Here is a 13,118-nt window from a genome sequence, read left to right on the forward strand (position 1 = left end):
ACTTCCTCGTGCCGCCTCAAACTCTTCCCTCCTGCAACCTGTGCTCCTCCCTCCAAGTTCCATGCAGGTAGCTACATTTATTAAAGGAGTCTTTCCATATTCAGTGGGCTTTGAAGTGGACCATACACGCACGCTGGGGTCAGCGGGGCCCAGGGGATTCCAGAAACATCTACTAGTGAATCAATAATTTACTCACCAAAGCTATCCAAAGGCACCACTCCTCCCAAAACTTGACAGATTTAGAATGTTTGGGGTTTATAGGCCAAGCCATTTCAGGAGATTAGAGCCAAGATGAAAGTAAATTAGGAAAATGTCCCAGAAGCCAAACCCAGCTGAATTTTTCAACCCCCATTATCTTCCTAATGCCTTGTCCAAGTTACCCAGAATGTTTCAGAAAAATTATCCCCAAGGGTGAGACCCATCATGTGTAACTGCTGGCGGATTGGATGGGTTTTAGCAAAGGCCTGGGGAGCCAGCATTTGGTTTATAATGAGAACCTTATCTCACTTACATCTGCTTTAAATCCAGGATGATTCCACTGCAGCAGTTACACTGATGTCAAACTAAGATCAGCATCAGACCCAAGTGACTGTACATGAGTGAGCCGCACAAGTCCCCTGTGAGGGGACATCAGCATTTTACGGTGAGGAGATTGAGAAGGGAGGTTGAGCGACTTGCCCAAAGAAATCTGTGCAAGGAGAAGAGCTCCCTTTCCTACCTCAGAGCCCTTGATCTTTTTTATAGATCTTCCTTCTCTCAGGGCTTGTTCATTCAAAATCCCACCCCCACCCCTCCCCATCACGCTCACATTAGAAGCATTATCTGCTTTGTCACTTTTACGCCACTATTGCTGTAATGGGAGTGCGGAGCCGGTGCTCGGGGCAGGGGGCAGTGCGCAGAGCCCTGTGCCCTCCCCGCCCCCGCCTAGGAGCTGGACCTGCTGCCTGCTTCCAGGACACAGCGCGGTGCCAGGACAGGTAGGGACTAACCTGTCTTACCGCCGCAGCTCCGCCGACTGGACCTTTAACGGTCGGGTCAGCGGTGCTGACTGGAGCCGACTGGGTCCCTTTTCGACCGGGTGCTCCGGTCTCAAACTGGACACCTGGTCACCCTATGTTGCTGAGCTCTACTAACGTTCCTTTTGAAATTGTTTTTCTTGGCAGGACCCTCTCCTGCCCCCCAAAACAAGAGTTTAACTAACCTGACTAGGGCCAAAGTGTGTTTATACAACCAGCAATTCCCCAGGAGTGCCCCAGCCAAAGCATTGTGGCTCACAACGAGATATGATGCTTACCATGTTACCTGCTGTTAATTCATACCAGTAGCAGATCACTAGCCCCACCCCTGTGCTGCCTCCTGTGCCCCCCAACCCCATAGGCTCCACTCATTCCTCTCTTCCCACTCTCCACCCACCTGTTCAGGGAGGTACCAATGGTGCAGGCCTTATTGACCCTGCCTCCAGCAGAAATATGGAGAGACCTTTACACATTTATGCATCACTGCACGATCTCATCCTAAGAGCATTCCTTCTTTCTGATGCAAATTTGGAAGAAAAAAAATCTGCTTGTTTAGTCTTTTCCTCAGTGTTTTAAGAGAGCGGATTTAGAGAGTTTTTGGAATCAAATTCAAATCCACATCTTGCCAGCGGTCTTATTTCCCCCATCCCCGCTTTGATGACCTAAACAAGAATGCAGATAGCTCACTTTGATCTGATGTTAAACTCTAGGATTTGGAAGAGACATGCTAAACATAAGGAAACAGCAGGTGAAGACATCATATTATTACTGTTAAATACCTAGGTCTTATATGTTGTTTGCAGTATTGTCATAATTATGTTGGTCCCAGGATATGAGAGAGACAAGGTGGGTGAGATCGTATCTTTTACTGGAACAACTTCTGTTGGTGGAAGAGACAGAGACAAACGTTTGAGCTACCCAGAGCTCTTCTTCAGGTCTGGGAAACGTACAAAGACTGTCACATCTAGAAACAAGGTGGACATGGGCGGCAGGTATAATAGGCCAGGGGAGGCTAGGGTGACCAGGTGTCCCGATTTTATAGGAACAGTCCCGATATTTGGGGCTTTTTCCTATATAGGCTCCTATTACCCCCACCCCGTCCCGATTTTTCACACTTGCTATCTATTCACCCTACCCCAAATCCAGGCCATAACCCTGCCCACGCTCCACCCCAAGGCTCCGCCCTCACTCCCCCTCTCCTCCAATGCCAGCAGGGGCTCAGGTTGGGCCTTGGCTGGGTGGGGGCCCAGAGTGGCTGGGGCTGGCTGGCGGCCAGGGCAGCCTGGGACTTGAGGAGGCCAGCGCAGCTGGGGCAGGCCAACCAGCAACCTGGGGCTTGGGGTGGCTGAGGCAGGCGGGCTGATGCTCGGGACAGTTCAGCAGGGGCTCCTCCAGCTGTGGGGGCGGGGGGACTCAGGGCTCTGGCGAGATAGGGGCAGGAAGGGGCGGGATAGGGGTGGGCTTCAAGCAGAAGAGGCCAGGACACAGGGCTAGCCTCCCCGAAGTGGGGGTTCACATGCTGCCCATGAAGGTGGAACAGAATGTTAAGCATAGGAGTTAACATGTGGTGCAAGGGACCCTTCAAAATGAATTTTTGTGACCTTTCCCAGACCTGAAGAATGAGCTCTGTGTAAGATTGAAAGCTTATCTCTGCGTCTGCCACCAAGAGAAGCTAGTCCAGTAAAATACATGATCTCACCCACCTTGTCTAGCTCTTATATAGTGCTCATCATCAGTAGATCTCAAAGCACTTTACAAGATGAGGTATCATTATTCCCAATTTACAGATAGTGAAACTGAGGCACAGAACCCACTTGCCAAATGTCTCACAGCAGCCTAGTGGCCAGGCCAGGAATAGAACCCACGAATAGCTCTCCTGAGTTCCAGCCCACTGCTCTAGTCACACTGGACCACAAGTCTGAATGCAGGAGGTGGTAACATTGTGGAATCTGCAATGAGCAACACAGATTGCTTAGCGCAGGTGTTCCTTTCGTTTGATATATTCAGGCAACTGAGCTCCACTCACAAACAGTGCTTCCTGGCTTTTGAATAGGGCTGCTGATTATTTTTAATGAGTTTTAGTTTCCGTGCGGTTTGGTTTGTATTTATTGCGTGGGCAGTCTCAGAGCCACCGTCAGGGAGGAAGGCTTACAATGGCCCATATGCTACCATCAGTCACGTGGCAGCAGAGAGAAGCAATTTATAGTGAGGTACAGCAAACTCAGGAAATAAATGCCCTGCCCACGTTACAAATGGATCCAGTCCACTCCCAGCATCACTGAGGAACCAGGGCTACAACGCCCTTAGAAAGGGGCCGTCCAATGCTCCCTCCAGTCTTGCCCTGCTGGCACTAGGCAATGCACAGGGCAGCGGCCCCGGTCCAGGAAGTCACAGGCCTTCGGGGCATGGAGTGTTGCCTACATCATCAGCTGGCCACAGCAAGATTATGGCTGCCTCTGGGGAGGGTCCATTATGGTTAGCAGGAGAAGGTTCCCTTAGCCCTCTAATGTACCCCAGTGGGCCAGCCTTAAATCTGTCCTTGCCAGCTCCCTAAGCTGAATTTGGGGCAGTATAGGCCTGATTAGGGTTGCCAGTTTTGGCTGGATGTATTCCTGGAGGTTTCATCACATGACCATAATCTTTAATTAATCTTTAATCTCTGGAGACTCCGGGATAATCCTGGAGGGTTGGCAACCCCTAGGCCTAATCCAATGCCCACAGAAGTCAATGGAAAGGTTCCCATTGCTTTCCACAGTCATTGGATCAGGCCCTAAGCACACAGATAAATTTAACAGGATTTGAGCCTTACAGAAAAGCTCACAGTAATAGCCCAAGACCCTAAAGTAACAGTATTGGGTGACCCCACTTGGGGTTTGCCAGCTCCTGCAGCTCCCGACTGAGACCCTAGGGGGCAAAAGAACTATAGAGCCCGTCTCAGGTCAATAGGAGGTCATCTGGACGAGCAGTTCATGGGGCCAATGACAAGCCACGGCTGCACAGCACCCAGGGAGGGGATGGTCTGCCTTCACAGAGAGAGAGAGCAGTTTCCATTTGGGACAGAGGCAGCCTCACAGCATCCCTGCTAAACTCCTATTCCCCCGACAGGGAGGTGGGAGATCCAGCTGCGTGGACTAAGCAGTGACCAGCATGTAGAGAGGGAGAAAGCTGACCTGGCTCCAGACCGCAGCAGGACTGCAGACCTGGAGAACCAGAGACTCAGGAGAGGTCCCTGCCCCATCCGGGGCTGAAGATAAAGTCAAGGTGACTTTTGTTTAAGCTGACCCGTGCCACAGAGCTACAACGCTCCATCTCGGGCCACAGAACCTCGGCCATGCCATCCGCCTTGGGGAGGTGCCAGGCAGGGAGGTGGGGTTGGAGGAGGTTGTGAGCATTGGGGGGTGGGGGATTCGGTTATTAATTAATGGTTATTATTTATTGGTTAACCTTAACTCCTTCCTTCCCCAGATCCGATTCTCCCGGTCCCAATAAAGTCTGTTATTTTGGATGTGTTGTTCCCTTGCTGGCATATGCTTTATTTACATCATTGTCCCCAGTGCACTGGACTTTACACTCCCTGCCAGCTAGTAGTAGAACTGATTTTCTCAAGCGACAGCATCTTAGTGTATCCAGCGCAGTGAGGAGTCACCTTGGGGGGAGGCACCAGGTGCCAGAACAGAACATAGGACCCAACCCATGCAAAAAGAGGGGAGCAGCAGCACCAGGGAGAGAGAAATGAAGAGGCTCAGGTCACACCACGGGAGAGGGGTTACTATTGCAAGTTGCCATAGCTCAGATCTCATTGGAATACTGCAGTGCTTTATTTTATATGGGCCATTCCATACGATAGCTATGTGATTCATTATTTCACTCCACGACTCAGTGAAAGGCTTTTAAATATTCGGAAGCACCGGCACACAGTGAATACCCCATTGAAGCCTGTTACACATCTCTATTTCGCTTTACACTTGCTGCATTTACTTTTTCCTGATAAATTATTTAAACAGATGGCAGAGTTTGATATTAATACAAGTATTTCAACATTTGCATAGAGCATCTGTTATGAAAAGGGTTGGGTTTGGTTTGTTTTTTTTTATTTTGCAGCCTCAGCTCAAGTTCCAAGAACTCAAAAAGACGCAAACCACTTCCAAGAATGGATAAAGCCTTCATTTATATACTGGTAAGATGTCACTCTGCTGAAATGGCCTTCGCTTGTCGATTTAGATGATCGGGGCAGGAGGGAGCATATAAATTACAGAGCTAGTCAAAAAATTAAAAATTTGAAATGAAAAAGGAACCGTTGAGGAAAATGTTCACTTTTTTTGCTGCTCTAATAATTTAGGGCCAGATTCTTCCACTCTTACTCATATTAAGTAGTACCTTACTCCTCAAGTAACCCCACTGGGGAGAAGGATCTTACTACTACAGTATCCTCTTACTTTGATTTACACTGGTGCAAGAGACTTTTGTAGCTAATACAAATAGAATCTGCATACTGTATACGGCATCAGTCCATGTACTTCCATCATGTGGCTGGAAGCCATTTATTATAAGGCAAGGCTTAGGGCTCGTCTGCACTAGAATTTTAGGTTGGCCCAGCTATGTCACTCAGGGTGGTAGTGAAGCAGCCCGTAGCCCTGGTGTAGATAGCACTTGGTCGCCAGAAGAATTCTTCCATTGACGTAGCTACTGCCTCTTGGAGAAGTGGATTTACTACAGTGTTGGAGCAATCCCTTCTGTCACTTTAGTAAGTGTCTACACTGCAGCGCTACAGGGGTGCAGCTCATGGGCGGCGGGTATCGCAGGCTAGGGGAGGCTAACCCCCCCCCAAACAGCCAGGAGTGGCCCCGCCCACCCTCCGCCCTGAGGCTCCTTCCTGCTTCCCGCTCTTCCCCCGTGGCCCCAGCCTAGGCTGCGCCTCTTCCCCGAAGCAGGCGGGGGCAGGGGTTGGGGCTGGGGCTAGAGCAGGCCAGCAGTCAGGAATGTCAGAAGCTCCCTAAAAGTGGAGGGGCCACCAGCGCATAAAACATGGTCCTGTGCCTCCATGATGCCCCCTCTCCCTGAGGCCCCCTGTCACTCCTTGTCCCCGAATGTTACCAGCTTTGCCCGTTACTTTGGGGTATGCTCATTTATTAGGGTTACTCTTCTGGGGGGGGGATTCTGAATTTCTATCAATGTACTGCTTGTGTCACATGTGTTCTCATACGAAGATCTACTTCTCCCTGCTGCAAGCTCCCTCCCAATGGAGCTACCCTGCAGGACCTCGGTTCCCCAGGACTGGGTTCTTCCAGCCCCAGAATCAGACGAACACACACACACATTAACAGAGCGTCTGAGAGGACCAGGTTAATCAGCACTCCCAAGCTGACCCCGTATATGTCCCTGGACTCAGCAGGCTGGGTCGAGCAGCACTTCCAAGCTGTCACCCTCATATGCCATGGGCAATGCACGTCTCTACCCCCACATTCACATTACAATTGTTCTGGTAGTAACCCACTTGATGAGCAAACCCCACAGGATTTTTGGGCGCTGCAGGGATCTTTTAGCTTAGGTACGAGGAGCGTTGCTGTAGAGCGAATGAGGAAACCCAAAAACACCCACGGGGTGGAGGAGGGGAGAGAGAGAAGCAACCAGCTTAATCATGAAAGTTATTTATTGCCAGGTAATCATAGAAGATTAGTGTTGGATGAGACCTCAGGAGGTCACCTAGAATCATAGAATCATAGAATCATAGACTATCAGAATTGGAAGGGACCTCAAGAGGTCATCTAGTCCAACCCCCTGCTCAAAGCAGGACCAATTCCCAGCTAAATCATCCCAGCCAGGGCTTTGTCAAGCCGGGCCTTAAAAACCTCCAAGGAAGGAGACTCCACCACCTCCCTAGGTAACGCATTCCAGTGTTTCACCACCCTTCTAGTGAAATAGTTTTTCCTGATATCCAACCTGGACCTCCCCCACTGCAACTTGAGACCATTGCTCCTTGTTCTGTCATCTGCCACCACTGAGAACAGCCGAGCTCCATCCTCTTTGGAACCCCCCTTCAGGTAGTTGAAGGCTGCTATCAAATCCCCCCTCATTCTTCTCTTCTGGAGACTAAACAATCCCAGTTCCCTCAGCCTCTCCTCATAAGTCATGTGCTCCAGACCCCTAATCATTTTTGTTGCCCTCCGCTGGACTCTTTCCAATTTTTCCACATCCTTCTTGTAGTGTGGGGCCCAAAACTGGACACAGTATTCCAGATGAGGCCTCACCAATGTCGAATAAAGGGGAACGATCACGTTCCTCGATCTGCTGGCAATGCCCCTACTTATACAGCCCAAAATGCCGTTAGCCTTCTTGGCAACAAGAGCACACTGTTGACTCATATCCAGCTTCTCGTCCACTGTGACCCCTAGGTCCTTTTCTGCAGAACTGCTACCTAGCCATTCGGTCCCTAGTCTGTAGCAGTGCATGGGATTCTTCCGTCCTAAGTGCAGGACTCTGCACTTGTCCTTGTTGAACCTCATCAGGTTTTTTTCGGCCCAATCCTCTAATTTGTCTAGGTCCCTCTGTATCCGATCCCTACCCTCTAGTGTATCTACCACGCCTCCTGGTTTAGTGTCATCTGCAAACTTGCTGAGAGTGCAGTCCACACCATCCTCCAGATCATTAATAAAGATATTAAACAAAACCGGCCCCAGGACCGACCCTTGGGGCACTCCGCTTGAAACCGGCTGCCAACTAGACATGGAGCCATTGATCACTACCCGTTGAGCCCGACGATCTAGCCAGCTTTCTATCCACCTTACAGTCCATTCATCCAGCCCATACTTCTTTAACTTGGCGGCAAGAATACTGTGGGAGACCGTATCAAAAGCTTTGCTAAAGTCAAGGAATAACACATCCACTGCTTTCCCCTCATCCACAGAGCCAGTTATCTCATCATAGAAGGCAATTAGGTTAGTCAGGCACGACTTCCCCTTCGTGAATCCATGCTGACTGTTCCTGATCACTTTCCTCTCCTCTAAATGTTTCATAATTGATTCCTTGAGGACCTGCTCCATGATTTTTCCAGGGACTGAGGTGAGGCTGACTGGCCTGTAGTTCCCCGGATCCTCCTTCTTCCCTTTTTTAAAGATGGGCACTACATTAGCCTTTTTCCAGTCATCCGGGACCTCCCCCGATCGCCATGAGTTTTCAAAAATAATGGCTAATGGCTCTGCAATCTCACCCGCCAACTCCTTTAGCACCCTCGGATGCAGCGCATCCGGCCCCATGGACTTGTGCACATCCAGTTTTTCTAAATAGTCCCGAACCACTTCTTTCTCCACAGAGGGTTGGTCACCTTCTCCCCATGCTGTACTGCCCAGTGCAGCAATCTGGGAGCTGACCTTGTGCGTGAAGACAGAGGCAAAAAAATCATTGAGTACATTAGCTTTTTCCACATCCTCGGTCACTAGGTTGCCTCCCTCATTCAGTAAGGGGCCCACACTTTCCTTGATTTTCTTCTTGTTGCTAACATACCTGAAGAAACCCTTCTTGTTACTCTTAACATCTCTTGCTAACTGCAACTCCAAGTGTGATTTGGCCTTCCTGATTTCACTCCTGCACGCCTGAGCAATATTTTTATACTCCTCCCTGGTCATTTGTCCAATCTTCCACTTCTTGTAAGCTTCTTTTTTGCGTTTAAGATCAGCAAGGATTTCACTGTTTAGCCAAGCTGGTCGCCTGCCATATTTACTATTCTTTCTACACATCGGGATGGTTTGTTCCTGCAACCTCAATAAGGATTCTTTAAAATACAGCCAGCTCTCCTGGACCCCTTTGCCCTTCATAAGCAACAGAGGGTCCTGTGGCACCTTTGAGACTAACAGAAGTACTGGGAGCATAAGCATCTGAAGAAGTGAGGTTCTTACCCACGAAAGCTTATGCTCCCAGTACTTCTGTTAGTCTCAAAGGTGCCACAGGACCCTCTGTTGCTTTTTACAGATTCAGACTAACACGGCTACCCCTCTGATACTTTGCCCTTCATGTTATTCTCCCAGGGGATCCTGCCCATCTGTTCCCTGAGGGAGTCAAAGTCTGCTTTTCTGAAGTCCAGGGTCCGTATTCTGCTGCTCTCCTTTCTTCCTTGTGTCAGGATCCTGAACTCGACCATCTCATGGTCACTGCCTCCCAGGTTCCCATCCACTTTTGCTTCCCCTACTAGTTCTTCCCTGTTTGTGAGTAGCAGGTAAAGAAAAGCTCTGCCCCTAGTTGGTTCCTCCAGCACTTGCACCAGGAAATTGTCCCCTACCCTTTCCAAAAATTTCCTGGATTGCCTGTGCACCGCTGTATTGCTCTCCCAGCAGATATCAGGGTGATTAAAGTCTCCCATGAGAACCAGGGCCTGCGATCTAGCAACTTCTGCTAGTTGCCAGAAGAAAGCCTCATCCACCTCATCCCCCTGGTCTGGTGGTCTATAGCAGACTCCAACCACGACATCACCCTTGTTGCTCACACTTCTCAACTTTATCCAGAGACTCTCAGGTTTTTCTGCAGTTTCATACCGGAGCTCTGAGCAGTCATACTCCTCTCTTACATACAACGCAACTCCCCCACCTTTTCTGCCCTGCCTGTCCTTCCTGAACTGTTTATATCCATCCATGACAGTACTCCAGTCGTGTGAGTTATCCCACCAAGTCTCTGTTATTCCAATCACATCATAGTTCCGTGACTGTGCCAGGACTTCCAGTTCTCCCTGCTTGTTTCCCAGGCTTCTTGCATTTGTGTATAGGCACTTAAGATAACTCATCGATCGTCCCTCTTTCTCAGCATGAGACAGGAGTCCTCCCCTCTTGCGCTCTCCTGCTTGTGCTTCCTCCCAGGATCCCATTTCCCCACTTACCTCAGGGCTTTGGTCTCCTTCCCCCGGTGAACCTAGTTTAAAGCCCTCCTCACTAGGTTAGTCCAACCCCCTGCTCAAAGCAGGACCAACAGCATCTAAATCATCCCAGCCAGGGCTTTGTCAAGCCAGGCCTTAAAAACCTCTAAGGATGGGATTCCACCACCTCCCTAGGTAACGCATTCCAGAGTTTCACCACCCTCCTAGTGAAATAGTGTTTTCTAATATCCAACCTAGACCTCCCCCACTGCAACTTAGAGACCATTGCTTCTTGTTCTGTCATCTGCCACCACTCAGAACATCTGAGCTCCAGCTCTTTGGAACCCCACTTCAGGTAGTTGAAGGCTACTATCAAATCCCCCTCACTCTTCTCTTCTGCAGACCAAACCAGCCCCGTTCCCTCAGCCTCTCCCCGTAAGTCATGTGCCCCAGCCCCCTGATCATTTTTGTTGCCCTCCACTGGACTCTCTCCAATTTGTCCACATCCTTTCTGTAGTGGGGGGCCCAAAACTGGACGCAATACTCCAGATGTGGCCTCACCAGTGCCAAATTGAGGGGACTAATCACTTCCCTCGATCTGCTGGCAATGCTCCTACTAATGCAGCCCAATATGCCTTTAGCCTTCTTGGCAACAAGGGCACACTGCTGACTCATATCCAGCTTCTCATCCACTGTAATCCCCAGGTCCTTTTCTGCAGAACTGCTGCTTAGCCAGTCAGTCCCCAGCCTGTAGTGGTTCATGGATTCTTCTTTCCTAAGTGCAGGACTCTGCACTTGTCCTTGTTGAACCTCATCAGATTTATTTGGGCCCAATCCTCCAATTTGTCTAGGTCATCCTGGACCCTATCCCTACCCTCCAGCGTATCTACCTCTCCCCCCAGCTTAGTGTCATCTGCGAACTTGCTAGGGGTGGAATCCATCCCATCATCCAGATCATTAATAAAGATGTTGAACAAAACTGGCCCCAGGAGCAACTCCTGGGGCGCTCCGCTTGATGCCAGCTGCCAGCTAGACATCGAGCCATTGATCACTACCCATTGAGCCCGACAATCTAGCTAGCTTTCTAGCCACCTTATAGTCTATTCATCCAGTCCATACTTTTTTAACTTGCTGGCAAGAATGCTGTGGGAGACTGTATCAAAAGCTTTACTTAATTCAAGATATATCACATCCACTGCTTTCCCCATAACCACGGAGCCAGTTATCTCATCATAGAAAGCAATCAGGTTGGTCAGGCATGACTTGGCCTTGGTGAATCCATGTTGACTGTTCCTAATCATCTTCCTCTCCTCCAAGTGCTTCAAAATGGTTTCCTTTAGGACCGACTCGATGATTTTTCCAGGGACTGAGGTGAGGCTGACCAGTCTGGAGTTCCCCTGGTTCTCCTTCCTCCCTTTTTTAAAGATGAGCACTATATTTGCCTTTTTCCAATCATCTGGGACCTCCGCCAATAGCCATGAGTTTTCAAAGATAATGGCCAATGGTTCTGCAATTACATCAGCCACTTCCCTCAGCACCCTCAGATGCATTAGATCTGGACCCATGGACTTGTGCATGTCCAGCTTTTCTAAATAGTCCTTAACCTGTTCTTTCACCACTGAGGGCTGCTCACCTCCTCCCCATACTGTGTTGCCCAGGACAGCAGTCTGGGAGCTGACCTTGTCTGTGAAGACCAAGTGACAGATGATGTGGAAAAAGCTGAAGTACTCAATGCTTTTTTTGAGTACTTCAGCTTTTTCCACATCACCTGTCACTAGGTTGCCTCCCCCATTCATTAAGGGTCCCACACTTTCCCTGACCTTTTTCTTGTTGCTAACATACCTGTAGAAACCCTTCTTGTTACTCTTCACATCCCTTGCTAGCTGCAACTCCAGTTGTGTTTTGGCCTTCCTGATTACACCCCTACATACTCTAGCAATATTTTGATACTCCTCCCTAGTCATCTGTCCAAGTTTCCACTTCTTGTAAGCTTCCTTTTTGTGTTGAAGCTCACCAAAGATTTCACTGTTAAGCCAAGATGGTCGCCTGCCATATTTGCTATTCTTTCTGCACATTGGGATGGTTTGTTCCTGCGCCCTCAATAAGGCTTCTTTAAAATACAGCCAGCTCTCCTGGACTCCTTTCCTCCTCATATTAGCCTCCCAGGGGTAATAACCATAGGGGAGCCAAACAAACAAAACAGTTATCATATTAAATCTAATTTAAACTTGATTATAAAAGTCAGGTTTAGAAAACTATAACTGATCACACAAGTTCATGGTCAAAAGGCTATACCTAGAGAGAGAGAGAGAGAGAGAGAGAGAGAGAGAGAGAGAGAGATGGGTTCTCACCACTCCATGAAGCTTGAATCGATCAGGGGTCCCAGGTGGAGGTGGGGGTGGTAGCTGAGGGGCCGGAGTGCTGGAGACAGGCAAAGCCCTCAGCATGATCAGTCAGGAGAAGATGAAGTCCCAATGGAACCGATGCAGATTTTGGATCCAGGTATCAGAACAATTACTTGAGCATGGGTAGGGGTTTTTGTAGAGAATCAACAATGGTTCCAAGGAGAACACTAGATTTGTTTATGTGTAAACAAAGGGAGAATACCAAAGTTGTTTTCTTCAGGCTAGACATCGGAGCTGATGATTCCTGGCTATGGGCGGTGTTCCTTGGAGCTCACAATGCAATTAGGCAGCTTCAGTATTTTGGACACAAATGAAGGATTTATTACTAGAATTGGTCTGATAACTACTGAGCTGGGTGTGTGTGTGCAGGTGTGGGTTCATTAACACCTGGAACAGAGATCTCCCATCATGCACTGCTTCCTTGCTTTTCTGGTCCCGGAGTTCCATACCGTTCTTATCTTGGAATCTCTGTTCTCCATTTTGTATGCTAATAGAGATGCCGCCTTGTCTCATCTTCGATGCAAATGAGGCGAGGGGAGTTTCCTTAATCCTGTCATCCTTATCCTAGGGGGTTAGGTGTGTCTCCCACTGCCTTTTCTTTGCTTTTTGTAAGTCTTTCTTCTGATGCAGATTTGGTTCAAGCAGAGGCTGGGGTGGGGAAGGTCTTTCGTGAGTCAGACAGGCTGGGTACTGCGCTCTAGTTCCCCAAGAACACAGAGCTGCTAGGTAACAGAGACCCCGCCCCAGGGCCGGCTCCAGGCACCAGCCCAGCAAGCAGGTGCTTGGGGTGGCCAAGGGGAAGGTGCGGCACGTCGAGCTCTTCGGCGGCAATTCGGCGGTGGGTCCCTCGGTCCCTCT

The sequence above is a fragment of the Chrysemys picta genome, chromosome 2 (genome assembly GCF_011386835.1).
Source record: "Chrysemys picta bellii isolate R12L10 chromosome 2, ASM1138683v2, whole genome shotgun sequence".
Lineage (NCBI taxonomy): Eukaryota > Metazoa > Chordata > Testudines > Emydidae > Chrysemys > Chrysemys picta.